This window comes from Ischnura elegans, chromosome 5 (genome assembly GCF_921293095.1).
Source record: "Ischnura elegans chromosome 5, ioIscEleg1.1, whole genome shotgun sequence".
NCBI lineage: Eukaryota > Metazoa > Arthropoda > Insecta > Odonata > Coenagrionidae > Ischnura > Ischnura elegans.
In genome coordinates, this window is record NC_060250.1 from 25,853,012 (window position 1) to 25,875,680 (window position 22,669).

The 22,669-nt window shown below is 41.2% G+C and overlaps 1 protein-coding gene across 4 annotated transcripts in view; it reads right to left on the minus strand.

Moving 5' to 3' along the window:
• The window catches only part of LOC124158608 (dorsal-ventral patterning protein Sog), a 325,901-nt gene that overhangs the window by 180,606 nt on the left and 122,626 nt on the right, over positions 1-22,669 (minus strand). The gene's annotated exons all lie outside the window — the stretch shown is intronic.

Consider the following 22,669-nt stretch of genomic DNA (forward strand, 5'->3'; position numbering starts at 1 on the left):
TGGCTTTTACTCGAGTACCTATTTATGTTTACTCGTATCCACTTCAATATCGAGTATCTAGATAGACACTCACTGACAAGTGAGTGAGTACCTAAAAATTTGTCGTGGATTCCATAGAATATCCGTGTGATGATATCTCTATGATGAAGGGCCACGTCAAACACTAGGTCGTGCTTTAATAAATTCATGTGGAACAACAGAGTTTTCTTTCTATTCATTATTTTAAGTCGATTTCATGACGTCGTGCCCGTGACAACAAATCATATATTGCAGCAGTAATTGAAGTTAAAGTTTGAAAGGTTAATACAAACATGCGTAACTTTTTTCATGAAAAATATCACTACGTCAACATCATAACGTCTTAACCCAGAATATCCAGTCAATATTTACGCTGATTGCGTTGAGATATTTGTTTTTTTCCCGTAACTTATCGATCTGCTCTTCATTCAGGAGGCTTTTAATTACTTCAATTCCGTAACTATTCAAATTCATTTATAATGGAAGCATTGTGATGTATTTTACCTCCCAGAACAATAATAGCACCAAAATAAGATTGAATGAAACATATCTAGAGGTACCTAAAAATCAGCGTCACCAAAATCGCGATCGGAACATTCTACATTCTACGTTAAACCTAGAAGCCTTTGCGTTGAGCCTCCATCCCACATACTGAATGGATCTCCCGTGTAGCTCCGCCCCGGCTAGTCAAAGGTGCGATTCAACCGCCGCGCCGCTGCCGCGACGAGTGCATCATTGCCTGGTCGTGATGGTGATGATGTCACGAGCGGAAGCACTCCATAGGCACCGACGGCGACACCACAGCCGATCTCACCTCGAGCGAAAGAGACGCCCTGTCGCCAAGCGGATTGCTAAAAGTTGGCAGTCGAGCGATGAAAGGATCTCTGCGAGCATAGAGCATGCAAATATCGCCCAAATGGACGAAGACTATACCCACATCAAACACGGCTCCTACTCCCTTCCTGATCTAGAATAGGTCGCTTCATCATGGACCTTCCCTCTTCTCCGACTTGAAGTCGCAAGCACAATTTCCCAAAATAATGATCGATTAATTAAAAATGGCGAATCATTCCAACGAAATTGGTCGTATTTTGCCTTTTTGGGCAGAATTATTTCTTTAAAACTTCCTCGACCACAAATAGCGAAAGTTCCACAGAGGTAAAATCATTTTCCTTGGGATAGGAAATGCGGTTCGAACCCGGATATCCCAAATTTTCGCATGTTTTCCAACTTCATTAGTACTTGTGGGTGACTCCGTTGCTTATTCCCCGAATAATCCTTGAATAATTCCATTTTAATATGTTTTGCTTTTCAAGGATGGTATCGCATAGTACATCTAAGCATTCACTCTGGTCAGTCCGCCTTCTCCCTTTAAATATTCTTGTTTGGCTCGCCATGAAGTGCAAAGGCAGAGTTTCTATTAATCCTCATTCTATCCAGAAACCGTTTTAGCAAGATCCACCACATCCAACCATAAGCTTTTCGGCTTAAGCATAAGTCATGAGATCATTTTTCCTGTCCCTTCACAGCGATATATCGAGTAGTGTCAGTGCCTCAACACACTCAGCCACACGCCTGTTGATGCGGCTAGTGGGGTAGTATGCAGGTATAGTACTTACTTTCTCGTACTCCATCATTAACCACAAAATACTTGTAATAAATGTAGATGACGACACTCACCCGCAAGCGTGTTTACCTCATATATCTCGAGCAAAGTTAAAATAATCCATTCAAAATATAAACTGAGTCAATGGAGATCCAGGAAAATATAAAACCCACTGCATCTCAACAACGAAGGGATGAAGTTGAGCTTTCTAAGAAACGGAGAACTTCTGCGGTGCACCGAGAAATTACTCCAGCAGCAAGGCTATTACGCTGTGCAATCTTGAATTATTACTTGGAAGAACTACCTGGTGCATTCAACAGGCCACGAGTGATGCCTAGCTCCCTATAAAGTTTCGGCATTAGACCACCGCGGGACGACTATGATCAAGGATTCGTACCTACTCACAACGAGAAAGTTAAATACCACTCACACCGACTCGAAGTAGGCGCCGGCAAGTTTTACACTTAAATATTTACGACCAGCTGTGCAAGAGCATTGGATTACCTCGTCGAGGGAGATGTTGGGAGGAGGAGGAAGAAAAAAATACGGCGCTCGAATCCTCTGCTTTGATTTGCATCCGAGCACTTCCGAGAACAGCAGCAGGACGCTGGGTTGTTTCCCGAGAGCAATTAGGGAGTTCGCCGTAAGAACGGAATGGAGGAAAACGTCTCGGCTATCTTGCGTAGGACGGAGGACGAGTCTCCGGGGAGGCAGTGCCGCCGAGGTAACCAACTGAGGGATATTTCACAAAGTGCCTTTCATGAAGTAACGCGTGAATTAGAGTCGAGACTTATTCCACATAAACTCACCAAATTCTATCATATGGTTGACTAAATTATGTGTAACAATGCACTATAATGTTTGGAATGATGTAATGATGAATATGAATTGAGGAACCATGTTTCGGATTATTTCACGTTAAAGGCTGGTTAGCGCCTTTCAAGCTAGTTAAATCCTTTTAATATATATAATCGAAGCGGACGATAATGTCGCAGAGTAGAAATGCAGGAGATAAGTGCACTATGCAGAGGATAGTACGAGAGAGAGAGCAAATGAGCGCTCAGAGTGGTAACTTGGTAGGTGCGTTTACAAGTTGCGCACTTGGAAATTTCCCTAGCGGCAAGTGCTGGGACTAAAATTTACGCAAAAGCGCATATTCAAACCAAAAAATCGCAACAAGCTACTTCATTGCAAAAATATTACCTCCCATGAGAAAGGGATAGAGGTCAACGTCAAAACAATTTAAGATGGAAATAATTCTTTTTCCTTTTTACGGCCATTACAAAGTCAGTAAGGGTTAAAGAATTACATTGGTTGAATTAGATTAGAAGAGGAATTAATCATTCTTGCGTACACGGCAAACAATATCATTAGAATGGCCGTAATTCATTTAATTATGCCTGGGTATGACAAGTATTATAGTGAGAAATTTAAAGTCGTCTGCGTTCGTATCCGAGATTGATTAGCATTTAAATGACGGTCAAAATCAAAGGAATAACAGATAGAGACTTTTCAAGTGTTTGAAAATGCTAACAGTCACATTATTCGTGACGAGCAGAGCAATTACTGGAAACAATGCATCTCATGAACTTGCGGTAATTTATCCTCTTTGCCTTCCATCCGTGGGGGGGTTATGAGTTGAGGAGGAGTGAGGCATGTTGGATGTGGGAGTCGGCGACCTCAGAGACGTGCAATGCTATCAGTGTGGGCGCCGTGCTGTACCGTGATGGGCAGCCGCGACCTACCGCTTTTTTCTACCGTTGGCATCATTCCAGGAAGAAACACGAATGATCAAAAAATTGCATCCATTTTATCGAAGTTAAGATATAAAATGAGCAGGGAGACACGCATTTCACGGTAGTGTAGAATGAAGTTTTGCAAGGGGCCTAATTTTGTATAATCTTTTCGCGCCGAAGACTCGATAATTTCGTTTACGTAACGTCTCAACTTCTACAATGATATGCTAGGAAATTTTTGAGGCCCGACGTAAAATTACGTTTCTTATACGGCCTTACTCAATGGAGCCTTGTCAGGACTTTCGCTGTTAAAAGAGGAACGCTACATACAAATCGTTAACCCGCTACAGTCTTCCTTAATTCCCGTGAGCAAATTTCTCCTTCTACATCTTCCTGGTTTTCACGAGTTTTTGCAATTAGTCGTTAAAAGAAGTTTATTCAGTTAGCAGAAAGTAATAAAGACATCTATCGATGACTAGAAGAAATACATTCGGCGTATCTGAAATCATGATAGTTTTCTAAAAAAATAATAAATAATCACAAAAGCACCCTTTTAATATCGTCTTGGCGGCGTAGATATCGTTATGGCGTAACTTTGCCACGGCAATGCGCCTTTCCACGTTGAGGTAGCGGGATAAAATACACGTCGACGTCGTAAATCCAGGCCCAACATTCGTGGGTCCAGCATTACTGTCTTCCGTCATCGCGGATTACGCGCGTGTCTCGGCAGTGGCGTGATATCATCTCGAGGGACACACCTCGCTGCATTTTGACACTCCCCCGCGCGACGAGCCAGAGAAACTGAATGAGAAGTCGGAGAGTCCATTTATTTTCCGGGAATGACAAATACATATAAAAAAAGCATTCGCGGGGAATGTGTCGCTAATAAGTGGGAGTCTGAGGAAAATAAATAATAGTCGCTTCCGCGCCTCTTTTTACGGCTATTTTTCTTTCGGACGGTGAGTCACTGCTGGGCGCGTGTATGGCCTCCCTCAACCGCTCCTGTCGTCCGCTACACTCAAAGATGTGCGCGTGGAAGACCGAAAAACACGCAAAAATTCCCTATTGAACGAACTCTCAAGGTTTTGAATTCAACGAACACTCAAGACTTAGTTAACATGATGAATCACTCCCGCTTGGCTTGCCTGATTTCCTGACTCATGGGTGGCTTAAAATTTAGACTGTCGTCTAGAAAGTATATAAATTAGACACTCATCAATATTTAGCATTTTCTCAAATATGAAAAGTTTAATTCAGTATTTTCTCAGGGGAATGTTTTAATAATTAAGGAACAGGTAATTATTGATAAGGATCAAATGGAAAATTTCAAGACGAAATTCACTAACTCTTGATTTACTTTGTGGTATTCCATTACAAGTTTTCCAAATTACAATTATTTATATCACTTATTTTTAACAGAGCGCGACCCGAGTTTCAATGAATTTTCATCATCTCCAGGCGCAAATTATGATGACGAATATTTTAAAATTGACCGCCGTGAATCGGACTCTAGGGAGCAATTAGAAATTTTAAAAACTATTGAAAGTCAGGACAATACTCTTATAAATGAATATCTCTACCCATCCTTTTCCCTTATTCTGGCGTCCGTTTTAAAATTCATCAAGTAACTAGGTAACAATAGTAAGATAAACAAATCATAATTTGCGCCTGAATATTCTGTTAATTCATTGAAACCCGGGTCGCGCTCTGTTAAAAATAAGTGGTATAAGTAATTGTATTCAGGAAAACTTAATTTCAAGACGACTGCGACAAGAGACACGTCAGAATATTGAGACAAAATATGAGCGGTCACGGAAAATTTGGCTGTCAATAACAATGAACTACGGCTGAATTCAGGAAGTACTTCACACTAAAAATGTTTAAATGCAAATATAATCTGTCTCGGGACCCAAAAGACAATCACCAACAGCATTCGCTGAGAATGCATTACATTTTGGAAAAATTAAAACATATGTGTTCTGGGAGATAAGAAAGAAATGAGTCACACAAACACTGTCACGGATGTTGTTAGTACCGAAGATGAAATTTTGAACATTTAATCCATGCCGAAGCAGGGGGCGCAACGTAAGTGTACCAATGAACACGAGCGCAATGCCTTTAAGTCTGCCCAGCGCGCAGTCCACCTAACTGCATCACCGACTTCAAGAAAGCCCTTGATGAAGTTATCAAGTATGAATGGCCATGCAGAATCCTTAGTTCAACAAAGCAAGCAATTAGAATGCCTACGTTTCCGTTTAATTTTTTTTACGCTACAAAAAAGTTCAAGTACGATATACGCGGAGAAAAAAAAACAAAACAGCCTTATTTTTTTCTCTTAAACTCGAGTCATTATTATGAAGGCATACGTCTCATTGACTCTTAAAAAAGAAGCGTACCCCATCCAACAACATTCATCATGATTCTCTGATAGCAAATCGCAACCAATGAGAAATTTTTTTACCCATAAGACGCTCGGTGGAAAGTAATAACCTCAAGATAAATTGAGTCCTCATAATGGAAACGCGCAGCTGGAGGTACGCTTGCACGGCATCAATGGTCTAATTAGTGAGAGTATTTCCTTAAGGGTAACCTTCAAACAAGAAGTCCCGCGGCGTGCGCAAAAATTACTGGGGCATAATAGTAAAACGAGAAAATTATCCGCGAGAGAGAGAGAGGGAGAGAGGAAAGGGATAAGTATTTACGAGCTGCACCGGGAGTGCAATGAGAGCGGTCGGCGACAAGCGGGAGAGGGGAGGGTGGGGGCGGGAGATGGGGGAGGTGGGGAGGGTAGGAGAGGGACAAAAAACAACGGCGGACGGGGATTGTGACCAGTTATCCGTCGGGTATTATTTCATCGGCGAGGAGGCAACGAGAGACAAATAAGCAGCTGAGCACGAGCCTTTGTAAATTCATTGAGCGCAGCGATAAATGCATTAAAACTCAACTTGCCGGGAAGAAGAATGAGACTTCTTCACGCTTCAACCGAGATTTCTTTATTCTCTGACGGATTACAACGCTAAGGAAGATTTTTATGGCGGCACATCTTTGGAAATTATATTTTGACGCTGACATCGACAAGAGAACAAAAATATAAGAGTCATGTGCACTTAAGAAGTGAAGATGTATTGTGTGAGAAATTTCTGCGAATTAAATCTTGCGTCTATCACTGAAGCATATAGGTATTTTATTTATTTTCATAGATATTTAAAGGAATTAATTTGTTTAACAATACAGTAGATATTTTATTTTTCTCCACGGAGTTAAAAGTAGCTGTTTATTCCCATAACTGCGATGTGTGGGTTCGTTGATAAGCTTTGAGCGCCATGACAGTTTCGTAGCGCTGAAGGTTCATTGAATGGTATGGTATTATTGGCCGCACTTTGCCACCAGACAATTTATTATTTCAATTCGTAACATGACGCCAGGCTAGGAGATAATTTAAGAAATACCAAAAAGCAGGAGTGATTACTATACCGCCCGTACATCGCTGACAATGGCATCAATATAATACTTTCCTGAAGTTTAAGGCGACTTAATAAAAATGTATCCAAAATTTTCCACGATTTCCTATAAAAGCATTTTCTCAAATGTTCCCATATTCACCAGTGATATAAAAATTGATCACAATTTATCATAACGCCACTACACGGTCGTAAACGTACATTTTCTACAGATACCTTTAAAAATTTATTATAACCACAGCCATAATTGAAGGGCTTGTTTAATAAGAAGAGAATCTATGCTCTCAGTGTGAGTAAATTATTTTGAAGACATTGAGACGAAGTAAAATGTTATGAGCTATGAAAAGTATTTCCAAAAATTTCCGCGGTTTCCGATAAAATGATTTTCTTAAATGTCCCCATATTCACCAATAATATAAAAATTGATCACAATCAATCATAACGACACTACATGGACGTAAACATAAATTTTCTACAGATACCATAAAAATGTATTATGACCAAAGCCTTAATTAAAGGGCTTCTTTTATAAAACGAGAGGATATGTTCTCATGGTGAGTAAATTATTTCGAAGAGATTGAGACGAAGTATAATGTTATCACCTCCCCAGGTTTATGCCTCCCCATAGAAAGATTGCAAGAAATACCAAAAAGCAGGAGTGAGTGCTATACCGCCCGTGCATCGCTGACAATTGCATCAATATACTACTTCCCTGCACTTTTAGGTGACTCGATAAAAAATATATCCAAAATTTTCAGCGGTTTCCTATAAAATCATTTTCTCAAGTATTTCCATATTCACCACTAATATAAAAATTTATCACAGTTAATCATGATGACACTACATGGACGTAAACATTCATTTTCTACAGATACCATAAAAATGTATTATAACCACAGCCTTAATCGAAGGGCTTATTTTATAAGAAGAGAGTCTATGTTCTCAGTGTGAGTAAATTATTTCGAAGAGATTGAGACGAAGTAAAATGTTATGACCTCCCCAGGTTTTTGCCTCCCCGGAGACAAGCAAGCAATGACCTGCTTGAAGGCCACTGCGCTGAAGCACACACTATTAAGCACCGAGATGCGAGTGGCGTATTTATAGCGGTGACTGTGGGCGCTAATTGAGACTGGGTGGGGCCAGACATTCATCAAAAGATGCGAGGACTATGCCTGCTCCCGAACCTATGCCGCATCCACGAATCTCATCGCGAAAGATTACGACTCCCTCGTCAGAAATGAGGGCATCGGTCCCGTTTCTAAGATATCGACTCGTAATGACGGAGCATTCAAGCATGCCATTCATTTGCTTGAGAGATTACTCGCACGATATTTTCGAGACCAAGCCGCGTCAAGTTTTTACTGAATTCGCCCATTAAAAATTTTCATTCGAACCCCTTAGAATTCTTTATCTATGAATCTCACAGCTCATTCTATTTTCAGATTTGAATCGACCGGCTTTTCTATTTAGGTATGATTAAGCATTGGAGCAAAATAGGATTTAAAAATCACAATCAGAATGCCCCGCACGAATAGCGAAGAAAGAATAGCAATTATAGAATGAGAACTAATAGAGTATGGGAACTAATATCCTTAAACTAAGCTTGAAGTTTTACATGCTTTCACATAAGGTTGTGATGGGCAAAGGAGTGCAAATAAAGATACCAGAGTGTAGGATAAAACGCATTGATTTCTATCGAGCCCAGATAAAATAACTTAGGGTCAAAACATCATTGTAAGGAAATAAAAACTGTTGCAAGAATTCTTACTAGGGCAGGACAGGGCATCCACTAGGCATGTTCTACACACCAAGGTGTATTCTTCATGATTTTCTGTTGATTTGCACCTAACAGAGTTTTTTCCTTCAATTAAGGTTTCTTCAACATGTCATTTCTTTCAATGATTACTTAATGTAAATGTGTGAATGTATAACACAATAATATCAAAAGATAAATCCAAAGGATGTCTAATTACATAGAAATGTATCCACTATCAATGTAACACTGCAATTTCCAAAGAATATTGACAGCAAAAAAAAATACGAACTTTCCTTTCGAGGTGTCCAATTTTACTTCTTAACGTGTATTTAATGATAACTTGAAAGGATTACTTTTATACTAATTTGGAGGAATATATGATTGTCATAAATAATATTAAAACTTATGAAGTAATATTTTGTTTCACGAAAGTAAGTTCATAAAGCCGATATTTTGCGTAAAACAGAACGGTACCACAATAAAAACCAGCTTTTGGCGTCCATTAATTTTTCCCTCAGAAAATGACGCAGACGTGACGCACATAGTTGGCGTTGCAGAATCCGACGATACCGCGGGAAGGAGGAATTGAAAATGGCCAACGAGCGAAGACTTTCTTTCCGATTACAAGTATTCCTGTAAGCTTCGTGGGAAACTTTCACCGGGTTTAAGACGACGCAGCGCCATTTGACGGCCGAGCACACTCACCCACTGAGGCGCGCCATTCAACCTCTCCTCCCCTCCCGCAAAGCGCTGATTAATAGCCTAGTCCGTCCGCGGAGGCGCTTCAAATCCCCTTCTGCCAGCCGTCCGTCCACTCCTTTGCGGACCCTCTCGCGAGAAGAGGCGGGGGAGGGAGAGAGGCGGAAATTTCTCGCGTAAACGTTTGAATGACGTCTTTATTCGCGAAAGGGATTATTAAGGATGAGGGAGGCCCGCCCCATTCCAAGACCCAACCCTATTTTCGCATCAATCCGCCAACCACAATCCCCTCTCAATGTTGCCGTTTTTTTCAACGTTTTTCCCCTTCTCGCGTCCCACGCACACACTACCACCGGAACCAAATAGTAGAATTAAAAACAGTTGTATCGTAAGATAACGTTCTGAGGCGCAATATGGGAATGTTTAAGGGATTTAGCGAGGTGAATTGGGAGTGAAGGATTCCAGTGATTGAGATTGGGAGAAAAAATTTAGGAGAAAAGTTTACTTGTTATAGTTGAATCAAAAATAGTTCCCCACTAAAGCGATTATTTCTCATGGATATCTACTTAATAACCTTCTGATGCAATACGTACGCCGAAGTTCAAACTGACTTTTAGCTCGAAGACTAGTTTATGGAGTAAAAATCATAATTGAAATTAGATATTTATGGCAGAACACCTTTCTCCGCATTGTGGAGTAAAAAAAGGAGCCAGTTATTGAGGAATGACTTAGACTAATTGCTCCATAAATTAAGTAAGAGATGACACTCACTCCACTAAAAAATGCTGAGATTTATAATCTTGCATAACTAACGAAGTGTTTTTATTTGTATAGTGATTAAGTCACTGCCAATAAAATTACTTTTTTAGTGCCCATCGTTACTTCAAACGACATGAAACTTCTCGTGCAAAACAGAGAGTATGGCAATATACTCGTTTCAATAAATGCTTTCTTAAGTGATGTGATTATTTTTGAGGAATTAATTACACAGTGATGCATCAACGTATTCATGTTCATAACCTATTTGAAAAATATTATCATTTTTCATTGTTAAAACTAGTAACCAGCGGCGAATAAATCAATCTTGGTCGCGGAAATGCACAATGGTTCTTTAACAATGATTTAACAAGGACGGCTTTCATCTCAAAAATCGTATTTGGCTTGGCTGAGATTCACTACCCAATCTTCCAATTGCCAGTCGGGTATGCTATAAGCTACGCCACCAGGTCATCTTCATCCAAGGTGGATTTCAAAACTCCTGATCATTCATATATGAGACCCGTAGACTTGGTAAGATAGGTAAGGAAAGGATAAAGGCATTTGAGGTAACTAATCAGGAAAATACTGAAAATACCATGCGTGGCAAGAGTCACGAACGAGGTGATGTTTGAAAGGACAGGGGAAAGACGGTGTCCAATTCGAATGCAAAATAAGAGAGGGAACGCCTAGATCGGCCGTATACTTCCGCGTGAAAGCTTGGTGACCCACCACTCTTTAAGGTGGAGCAGAAGGAAGACACTATGAGGGTAGACCAAGACTAAACTCCATAGGACAGTTAACCATCATACTGAAAGGTAGAGTAGAAAGAAAAAAACCATAAGGGCAGACCTAGACTAGACTTTGTGGGGCAGAGTTAGTGAAGAGCAGAGACAGAGGAAAAGGCCATTGCAGACCAACCCCAGGATTTCAACCCGGAAAGAAGATCGTCAATACACAACACATCTTCATGATTTTATTCCAACTATTTGCAGTCTAAACCTTCTCCAATTCCTGCCACTCTCGTATCCCATTCAAACGAGCATTCCGGCCGGCCTCGGTGGCGTCGGGTTAGAGTCCTCGCCTGCCAAGCTGAAGGTCGCGGGTTCGAGTCCCGCCTGGGAAGATTGCCCCTGCCCAGGGCATGGATGTCAGTTATCGTCTATCGCCGTTTTGTTCTATCCCACCGATGTAAAGGCCAATCAGTGCTGTTTTCGGGGATAAGAAAATAAGTAAATAAATAAATTGCTAAATAAAAGATACAGTGTCCGGCGTGATACGGTGGAAATCTTTGATATTCAGGTTACAATTAGTAAAACCACTTGTCTGTTTCCACACACTTTTATTTAAACTGACCATGGTTTCGGCAACTCGTGCAACTATCAAGGTACATAGCCTTGGGTGACAGCCTTTTTACAGTGGTAGAGTTTTTCAGGTTATTGATATGGAATGAACACACCCCAATAACCCTCCCCCCCTCCTGAAAAACTCTACCACTATAAAAAGGCTGTCACCCAAGGCTATGTCCCTTGATAATGGCACCAGTTGCCGAAACCATGGTCGGTTTAAATAAAAGTGTGTGGAAACAGGCAAGTGGTTTTACTAAGCTGAAATAAATTCCCCCAGTATATTTTGAACCACCTTACATCGGACGCACGCACGCGCTTTGAGGCGATGGAGAATGATGAGGCGAGGTCGTGTCAAGGGTGCGGCGGCGCTGCGCTCATCCGCGAATATAATAAATGCCCGTCGTGACTCGGGAATTACTAGGGTGTGCGAGGGGTCGCAATGACTTACGGCTCCTTTATGCCATTGGTAAGTACTTTGCGACGGCATTAAGGAGCTCCTCCTTCAGACTATGGTGGGGGGAGGGCCAGGAGGGGTCGGCAGGTCTCCCGAGGACTGAGCAAGTGTCTAGCCCCCTTGTGTATTCCACGACAACGGCCAAGGCAACGGCGAGGGAGGAGAGAGAAGGGAAATCCCACTGCCCAGCGGACGAAGTCCATCCCGGTCGTATATTTCTTTCCTGCTACATTCATTGGAGTCCGCGCGCGTAAGTCACGTCAGACGGCGGTGACATCAGGAAAATCATCGAGGGAAACAAGTGTTTTAAGGAAGGGAAACATTAAATCAAACTGAACCTTGACTGCCTCGAGCGTCTCTTCGTGGAATTTTACTTTTCAGCGCGAATTAATATACTCGGTTTAGTTCACGCTTCAAAAGGACTTCATTGTCAGCTAGGTTTTTTTACTACTCTGGAGGCTTCTGTTCTTGTGTTAAACCTTTGCTCTAATCTGTATCTACTAAACTTTTCTCCCTCTCCCAGAATATAAAATATCATCGACTTCTTCTCTCAAGTACTTACAGCCATCTTTCAATTACTAAACGTTCCACATTCAATTCTCAATCATATCGGTAAATCCCTTTAAAATTCTCTTTCTACAACTAAGTGCGTTGTCTTACGACCTCAATGAAGGTAATAACACAAAGCAATAGGAATCCATTTTCAAAATAATCTTTTAAATGTAACTGAGAGAATGTATAAACATTCTAAATTGAAAGAGGTAACTTGGACGAAATATGGACAACGATATCACCAGAAATCACGATATTGGCCATGACAATAAGTGAGAAAATTCACTCAAGAAAACTTATTTGCTACCACTGATTAACCTAAAAATCTAATAAATAAGGTGTTCAATTAAATATTCGCCACTGGGTAGAAACCTTTTTCATGGGTTCAAACTATTACGGAAACAACGTCAGCAGAATGCAAGGGATTGGGGATTCCCACGGAAAAAAAAGATCTCATTCCATTTCATCGGTAATGAGAAAAGACATCCAAGAATAATGCCACAAATTTGAATTTCAGCAATTGAGCCATTTGAGTTAAAATTTTAACTTAAGCAAATTTGAGTTCAAGCGCATAAAAAGCTTTTTTCCCTCGGCGCATTTTCTCACATCGTTGCTTCGTCCCAACTTTTTCTCTCCGTCCACTTAATTTCTCCATTCTTATCCTGACTCGCATCTCGTATGCCTTCAGTATTTTCAAGTGTCCATGTTTCCGCACCAAAAAACGCCATACTCCAGACTAAAAGTATTGCTATGCATGAAAAATTATGCGTAAAAATATAATTTATGGATGAAAGCTGTAAATGTACTGCGCAGACCCTGACACGGTTGGAAACCTTTCATCCTTGCTCTTCACAGGGAGAAGCTCAGATTCTTTTTTTTATTCCCAAACCTCCGAATACAGCTCTGATAGGCCATTTTAAATCGGTGTGTTCAATAAATTCAACAATGGAACGTACACGAACAACCATGCCCTGGTTAAGGGAAACTAACTCACCCTCGAACCCGCGACCTCATGTTTGGCAGGCGAGGACTTTACCCCGCCGCCACCGAGGCCGGTATAATATCTTCAATATATCTAATGATCAATAATAATAATGAGCGGAAAACTTTCCGAAAAAAATCCTCCATTCCAGAGCGTAGTAAGCGCCCCTCGCGTGAGCAGCAGCGGCAACCCGCGCGTGTCCCCGCTGAGGCGAGAGAGGAGGACTAAGCGGCGCTCGGCCTAATGCAGATCCTCCAAGGCCGCGTCGCCCGGGGGAGCGTCCTTGCCTGAGGCGGCGGAGGGGAAGGGGGATGAGTGGGGAGGGAGTAAAAACAAGAGACGGGAGCCCGGCGCAACGATCCTCCCCCCCACCAACAGCAATTAGCCTCGACACGGCGTGCCCCCGGAACACTCCCCCGCCCTCCCCGCCATCTCACGGAAATACCACAAAGTGTCGAGAGGTACACGAGTCTCCGAAAGCGATCCACATGGCAGTAAGTCTCCACCCACGCACCTAAGCTTACTAATATGCATATTCATGAGTGCGATGCGTAACGGGGAAACGTCGTCACCGTTCAAGAACATCCAGAACAATGGGACCGGATTAACGCAAAAGTTCTTCATACAATATCCCAACCAGTTTCACAGAGGAAGCTTCATTTGCGAATTGATATTAAGCATTAAGAGAAGCGTGTGTCATAAAAGAAAATAGTGGAATAGCTATGACATAAGACACTGCTATAAAGTGGAAAGTGAAGTGGTGGGAAATATAGAACGAAAAGTTGCTCGCTGAAAATTAAGCTGCGAGTATATGCTCAAGAAAAATTGAGGATTCATTGGGAAGAAGTAGCATATTATCAAAGTAAAAGAAGATAGAGCTGCGGCATACAAATCCTAGGATTGTATTTCCATGCGTATATATATAAGCAAAAATGCCTTGGTAAGAAATATTTTTCGTGGTTTACCTAGGGTATTGCTGCATTTCAGGAGGGATTCAGTTATATTACGCTTACGTCATATTACGTGCGGTATGCTTAATGCTGAGATTCCTTACTTTGAACCTCTATGGCCCTCCTAGCTCGCAACGGTCTCGGTTCCCGAGGCGAAAAAACAAAACAACGTGGAGTGAACTTACGAAAATTACATTTGAGAATTTTCTGTCGGTCAGTAAACGGTCTGTAAAATACCCCACAGCTATCCAGATGAGTTTAAAAAATTCGCAACCAGCTACTCTGACGGTTGAGTGATCCGAATTTCACGGGGTAATAAACTATAATAGTGGAAATTTGCCGAAATTTGTACTCGAAATAATAATAGTAACATTTATCAGATTCATAAATTTTCAATGCTTTGCCTTGAGAGTAGATGTACTCTATTGCAAACATGGGAATGAATGGATCGCTCTGTGTTTATCGCCACGCTGCGGGAACTTTTGAAATCAAATTAAAAAGCGAGCGAAGTGGCAGCACACAGTAAACTTCTAAAAGACGAACCGATGCCTCCTTAACATGGACTCTTGAGTGAACTATTACCCCTTCGAATACATCACATCATTAAGCTCATCTATTGGAAATGCCACAAAGTATATGCTCAAGAAAAATTAAGGATTCATATGGAAGAAGTAGCATAGTATGAAAGTAAAGGAAGATAGACCTGCGGCTTACAAATCCTAGGATTGTAATTCCATGCGTATATATAACATAACATATGGCCTTCCTCAAATAAATTCGTACATGCTCAAGGGCGAAACACGAGGCACCGTTGTAACACGCATTTCCTAGAGTATGATACACTAAGAGATCTTCGCTCATTGTTACAATGTCGAATAATAATAAACTGTTAATTACGGACAGTGAATTTGAAAACTTTGATTTATCAATTTGTAATATATTCCAGAATAATTATCACAGAATACAACAGGCAGAGCCCTCTTGAATTCCTCCTCAAGTGTATCTTGAAGAAAAGAGTTTTCGTTGCAAAGTATATTAAGACGCACTCCTGGAGTGATTGTATCAAAGCGTCCGTTGGCGCGCACGGACCGAAGGGTTCACGTCGAACTCCGTGGGGAAGACAGGGCGTTTTCCACATCGCACCACGATTTGAATGAATAACGGTAGGTACTACAAATGCACGTTAATGCTTCGGAGCGAAATTGAGGGCTTCACTCGGGAGAATTTCCGCGTCCCGGAGCAATTCCACGCCCTTTGCGAACCACCCTGCCAACACGCGACCTTGCCCTTGCGAACAATGAAGCTCTTCGCCTGCACAGCGTTAAAGTAGGCGACCCGTTAATTTAGAGCTCCAGCAATATCCAATTATGGCTGAGGGAGCCCTCGATTTTATTTTACAGTCCTCGCTTACGTATTGTACCTCGAGTTACATATTTCATGACAATTCACCGACGCGCTTCCCTTATTTATCATTTCAGAGCATTACTTCAAAGGAAGTAAAATAATTCAAACCTATCAACACTACAGCCTTCAAGTCGACACTTCCAAGAAATTATTGCTGCACCCATCACAGTCTTTATTTCAAATAACATACCTTTGCACAGACCTCAGAAAATATTTAACTGAATTTAAGGAACCAGACATTCGTTAATAGCACATCTTGCTGAAATGTGTGCATAACGGTTTTACCAGGGCTCAGCTCATAATTTTAGTGCTAACCAAAAAGAGTTGTAATCGATAATTTTTATTCAGCCCTTGATTCCAAATAAACCAACCTTATATTGGTGTAATTGCAGTTGGGAATTAAAATTTTCCAGGCAAATTTAATCAAACCTAGATAATAATTGCGTTCAAAGTGGATTAGGACAAAGGCATGACATATAAGTGATTGGTCCAATGAGTAAAATAAAGCAAAAAAACAATAAATAAAACATAAACATTATAACCAATTGACTATAAACCCATTAACTCGTGCGGGTGCAAGGAATCAAACACCGCAGAAATAAATTCGCCATGAAAAGTCATTTCACTTGCCCTGGATTCGAGTAGAATGTTTTCTAAAATAATAAAAAAACAAAGACCTATAATATTTACAATTGCACGCGTAAAGCACCTAATTGAAATTTGGAGGTAGGTAGCGGTTCGATTACCCAGCCATTCAAATGTTTTAAATCGATTTTTTAATACCGGGTTTATAAATCACCAAAAGCGAATTCAATATTTTATGTAATAGAAGTGTTGGTTATGTAATGGCACTAGAGAGTCAACTGAGTAACAGGGAGATGGTTGAACATGATTCACTGCGAAGCTGGAATAGTTGAAGACATAGCGTGAGTTTTAAGACTTGTCGGAACGAATTCCGGCTGAGGAGGTGCTGGGGAGATGAGGGGGTGTTCTCCACCACACACGGCGGCGGTTACAACAGCGGTGGCGCGAACTCGACACCCTCCTCTCGCGTCGGGAGAGAAGGGCTGACGGGACGCGGATATTTCTGAAGTGAAGGTTTGGCAGACTCCCACAGTCCATCGGGCGGCGCCTGTGTGCAACCACATCCTCTGAAGGAGGAGAATTCGCGGAAAGGACCACCCCAGAGGGCCAGATGGAGGATGGGACAGAAGGATCTCCCCACTATCTAGACTATTGCAACTCATTCACTTACGTACTTACTTACTTTTTACACATATTTATAGATAATGTTGAAGTTGTTTCGGGTTTCCTACCGGATGAGGTTCTCCATCTCTGCCGACGTTTCGATGAATCAGGGCTTAGCCCATCAGAGCTTCGTTGACTCTCTCGTACTATAATATATCAAACACTTCCATCACATGAAATATTGAATTCGATTTTGGTGAGTTGTAAACCCGGTATTTAAAAAATCGATTAAAAAACAATTGAATGGCCGGGTAATCGAACCGCTACCTCCAAATTTCAATGTGGTGTTTTACGCGTGCAATTGGAAACAGAGGTGGTTCTTTTTTTTATCATTTTAGAGAAAATTCGACTCGAATCCAGGGCAATTGAAATGACTTTTCATCGAGCCCTGATGACGATGGACAACAAGGCCATCGAAACTTCGGCAGATATGGAGAACCTCATCCGGTAGGAAACCCGAAACAACTTCAAGATCATCATACGCCGGGAAAACCTCAGATCCTTCTTCATACGAATAGATATTTTACTCTATAATTACGGAGGATCGGGTTGGTGTAGTTGCTAGAGTGTAAGCTACAAACCCCGTAGGCATGGTTCCAATCCCGCAGAGACAGCTTGAATATTGCGTGAACAAAACTTCAGACCCCTATATTCCGTCCGTCGGATGGGTTGTTAAGCCGCGGTCCTCTTGGCGCCTTTTGTCAATAGTTGGCTTAGACCTATGCGTTTCCCTCCACCCTTCCTTCCCTACCCTCACCTAATAGAGAAAATTACCTCAGCTCTCGATTGCCTCCTCTAAATACCATACTATTCCAATGTAGTTTGGACCAGCACCAGTAACTCGCAAACTATTCCTCCAACAAAAAAATGGCTTGGTACTATTTTTAGAACACCTAGTGTATTAATTTAAATTTCATATTTTTGAACTGCTGCGCTGGAATCCACGGTTTCCGAGTGAAACAACTTCCCCCAAAAATAATGGCCGCAATTTTCAGGGGATGGAAAAATCATCGTAAAAATCGTATCTCAATGACATTATATCAACGTTTAATCCTCATAACCCATCGGAGGGGGATTTAATTGGATTGGTTCAGAGAATAGCCCCAACCACGGTTCAAAAAAGTTGTGAGAAAATAACTTCGTCTCCTATTCGGCCAATTTTCAAGCTTCGTTGATTGAACTACAGGGTGAAAGATGGGAGATTGATCAAAGACGGGGGGGGGGGGGGGGTTGTGGCTCCCACCAATTAGGGTACGCCACGGAGGGGCCTATCCTTTTCCCCTCCCAGTTTAATTCAATCAATAGTTATGGGAGTCGACCATGAAACAATTCGTGCTCCACCGCACAAACGTGACACGGAGGCTGCGTCGACGGGGAATCACGGGTCGTTAACAGTCCAGAGAGAGAGAGACCCTAATGGCTACTCAAGCCTCGGAGTGGTCGCGGAAAACATTCATGCGGGAATTGAAGGCATTAACCTCCCCCCCGTTAGTTTTTATTCTCTCTGGTCAAAAGCGAGCCGCGGGAATTTGCAGAGTGAATTAGTTAATCTCATTTATTTGTTTTGCTCTTCGGTTCGCGCCGACAAAGGGAAGTAAAATGCACTCCCAGCGTCAGTATATTAAATCGAAAAATTATCGGATGTAGAGCGGTAAACTGGAGGCATGCAAAATTTATGTATGATAAATAACTTTGAATACATTGTAATATAGACTAAAATTATTAATTTTTCCGCTTTTGACTTCTATGACATTGTTCTCGTATAATGCAAGGAAATAAAAGGAATTTAAACATGAAAAAACGGTGTAGCAGAATTGAGTAGTCTCGGAAATAAGTACGAACAAGGAAATCACAACATATCATGTTTTCAATTCCAGTACCTCCCAAAAGACGGAGTCAATATAATGGGTGGTAATGTGGATGACTGATTCCGTGATAGACTGGTGGTGTCGCACCAGTGATTCCAAGCCTAGGTGTAGTTTAAATCTGAAGTCCACCACCATATTACAAATCCATATATATGAATAGATTTGATGGTATCGTATTTATAATCACAGTCTTTATTTTAAACAACACCTCCACGAAAGTAGCTTTCCAAGATTACTAATGAGTCTTCTCTTTGAAAAAGTACAGAATATTAAGTCCAATATAAATTCTTGGAGTAACTAAAAAAGGACCTTTAATATAAAATTTACTCCTATTTCTATATCATTATCATCATCGTGTCATCATCCTTTTCACAAAACTAATTCCTCATTCTCGGCTTCCTACAGGAAGAAAAATTCCACTAACTACCGAAATGGATTTTTTTAAACTCTGAAAATTATAATCCACAACAAAAGCAAATAAATAATGAACACAAGAAAAATGAAGCACAAAACACAGAAAAGATCATGGCTCGACTTCATAGCTACTGTTAAATTGCTATCAGAGCCTTCTTAAAAGTAATGTGGAATATAGACAATGGAAAGTAAATTCTGTAAATTCATATGGACATATTATATATTATTTCACAATTTAATTGTAAAGTAAAATGGACGAAGTCTATATTACTTTTCTATGGTTAGTGTTAATGATTATGTTCCAATGAGCACCTTACTAACAGATTATTACTATTACTGAGCGCAAAATTTAAAAAAAACTATGGCAGATATTAACCATGATAATTAACTATAGCCATAGAAAAGTAATATGGACCTTGCTTATTTTACTTCGCAATAGGGTAGTTTCCTTCATCAAAGAAAACGAAATGCATTGATTGCGATTCGTTACCCACCATTAGTGTATTCATAATACACAAATTATTCGGTTTTTGAAATACTGGTTGAGACGAATGGCAAGGGTCAAATTTTATCCTCATTTGAAAAAGGCCAGATTGGCGCCCATGCGATTCCACTCCGCATGACGTCACAGGGACCTAGTTTCTACACGAGAGGATAGGAGTTATACATCGTCTGAGGTTACCAATGCATGCATGAGGCACAGAGCTCAGGAAAACATGTCTTAATAATCACCTATTAAAACTGGCTAAGTTCGGAAAGTTTTCTTCTTTGATAAGGTATTAATAAACATTTTTTAAGCCAAGCGCTACCGTCCAGCAAGGTACTCAGCTATCCGCTAGCATCCTGCGACGTATCAGCGCTAAGCCTCGCCTCAAGGTCACCTCACCGGGCGGCAGCGGGAACCAGAACGACGTCACACGGGAGTTTTCCCGGCATTCATACTTAAGCGTCGCGTTTTCGCGCGCTTGAAAATTTTCACTTTTCATTTAATCGCGAAAAATAGATATTGTCATTTAAAAATCTAAAAGCGTGAACTACGTACTCCAGGAGTAATAATCTTTCGATTAAAGCAATAAAAAAATAATAGGAAACCACCCTATTGTTTTAAATAGCAAATAATATGGACAAGACCACATTACTTTTCTATGGATATAGTTAATTTATGCGGTCCATCGGGCACCTAACCAACAAAATATTAAGGGTACAGAGTGCAAGATATTAAAAACAAGGAGAGATATTCGGGTGCCGCTCGTTCGGAACGGATCGCGAGTGGAGTGGGGGTGGGATGGTGTCGCAACGAGGGAGGGGTTGGTCGCGTCGTCGGCGGGAGTGACAGGGGAGCGAGACGAGGGCAGAGAGACAAGCCGAGACGAAATTGAAATATCGCGGAAATGGACAGAAATAACGAAAGGGGAAACAGGGTGAGAGATGAGAGTGAGGAGCCGTGATTCACGCACCACCTCGCGGGGAGATGAGGAGGCAGTGGGGGCGGGGCGGAATGCCGGGGGCGGGGGCAGGTCGTTTCACCTCGCTCACACAAACACGGTCACACTGCGAATGGTGGTGGTGGGCTGGAACTCTTTGAGACACGCGCCGCAGACAAAGAATATGGGAAGGAAAGGGACATCCCTGCCAAGCACAGAACGACAGCAGGACCTTAGTAGACCTCACAGATGATATCAACCAGTGACAATGAGCACTTTTCCACAATTTTAAACGCTCAGTATCTACAGCAGCTGGTTTGGAGTGGTGCGGTATTTGAAGAGGCGATCACAGTTGAAGTCGCTGAAAAGTTTCTCGGGTTTTCCACCGGTTGACTCAGGGGATCTTCCGAATGAATCTGCGATCTTCGTAAGATCCCCTGAGGATGATCAGCAAGTCGCTGATCGAAACGTCGGGAGACATGGACGACATCAACCGGTGGAAAACCCGAGAAACTTTTCAGCAACTGATACGCCGGGAAAACCTAAGATCATACAGTTAAAGTCGTTTGCGCCTTGTGGGAAGGGTAGGTAAGGGAGGATGAACAGACACCAAAAATATTGCCTATTAATTATTAAAGAATTTAATTCGGTGTGAATGCGTATCGATAGATGTTTTTGCTTTAAATTAGTTCATATAATATTTAATTACGTAAATATTTCTTGAGACCTGGTTGGTATAACGAAATAAGCCTTGAGAACGACGGCTTAACGTCCCATCCGACGGACGGAGTGCTGAATTTATAGTGCCCTCCACATAGCACTAAAGTAGGGATCGGGATGTCCACGAAAAGAAGCTGGTTCTTTTTTCCCTCCGTAACGGTGAAAACAGTGCAGCTTGAGTAACTCATATTTTATTGATCTACGTCTTCGTAAGCCCCAAATTTCCTCCCATTCATGAGCAATTTATGTATGAAATATTAGAACATTTTTCATTTTTAAGAAGCTACTTTGTATTGCGCGAGTATATATTGACATTAACTAAAAAATTCTATACTAAAATATTTAGGGGGATTCGCATTATAATTATTAGTCCGTTGAGTTTCAAACTACCTAAGTGCAATGAAGTGACCTCATGATCATTTTATGAAGTGTAATTAAGGAAACAAATTCTTAGAGATGGGACGAGGTCACGTCGAAACCGGCTGTGCAGCGAAATAATAAGAGCCGTGGTAGAGTGTAAAATGATATTCTAACTCATAATCAGGTTTAACTATTTTTTTGTGGGTGCTCAAAAAGCCTTTCCAGTAGTTTTCCTAGCCAGCTCCTGAGTTGGCTTTACAAACTACATAAAGGAGAGCTCGCACATTTATTTAAGCGCGTTCAAATGCGACTCAAAACCTGATTTGGAATGAGGATTCTAGAAGCTGCGTCTCGATTACATATTGTAAAATATCTCTCTACGCAGATTATATTATCCCAAATTGTTAGCAATAATTATGGCTTGGGTATGACACACTACCAATTCATCTAACAGCGGCTATTAGCCCTACAGAAATAAAAGAAAGGGGATATTTGTTCAGCCACTTCGGAAAAACTCCCACAAAGATTAACCATATTTTTTCTCCATTAACGAATCCACATATATTTGCATAAAAACCGGAAAAGCAAGTCATTTTCAAAAGAAATACGATGACGCTTCGACGAGGGCTTTCCGGGTTAGCTCGAATAACTTTCCTTAACTGACGTCACAACCCTAAGAGTCACTCGAGACTTTATTCCCTCAAGGCAATTCCATTTCCCCCCCGAGCATAATATCAGCGGAGGAAAACGATATCAATGAGCCAACGATTGGAAATGAATGCACTTGATTTTCGATTGCCAGTGTGTTTAATGATGGCGGAGGTAAATAATTGGGAATAATGCATAAGAAATTGACCCAATAGACTGCTGAAATTATCTCTACAATCTACAAAAAGTATATACAGAGTAAAT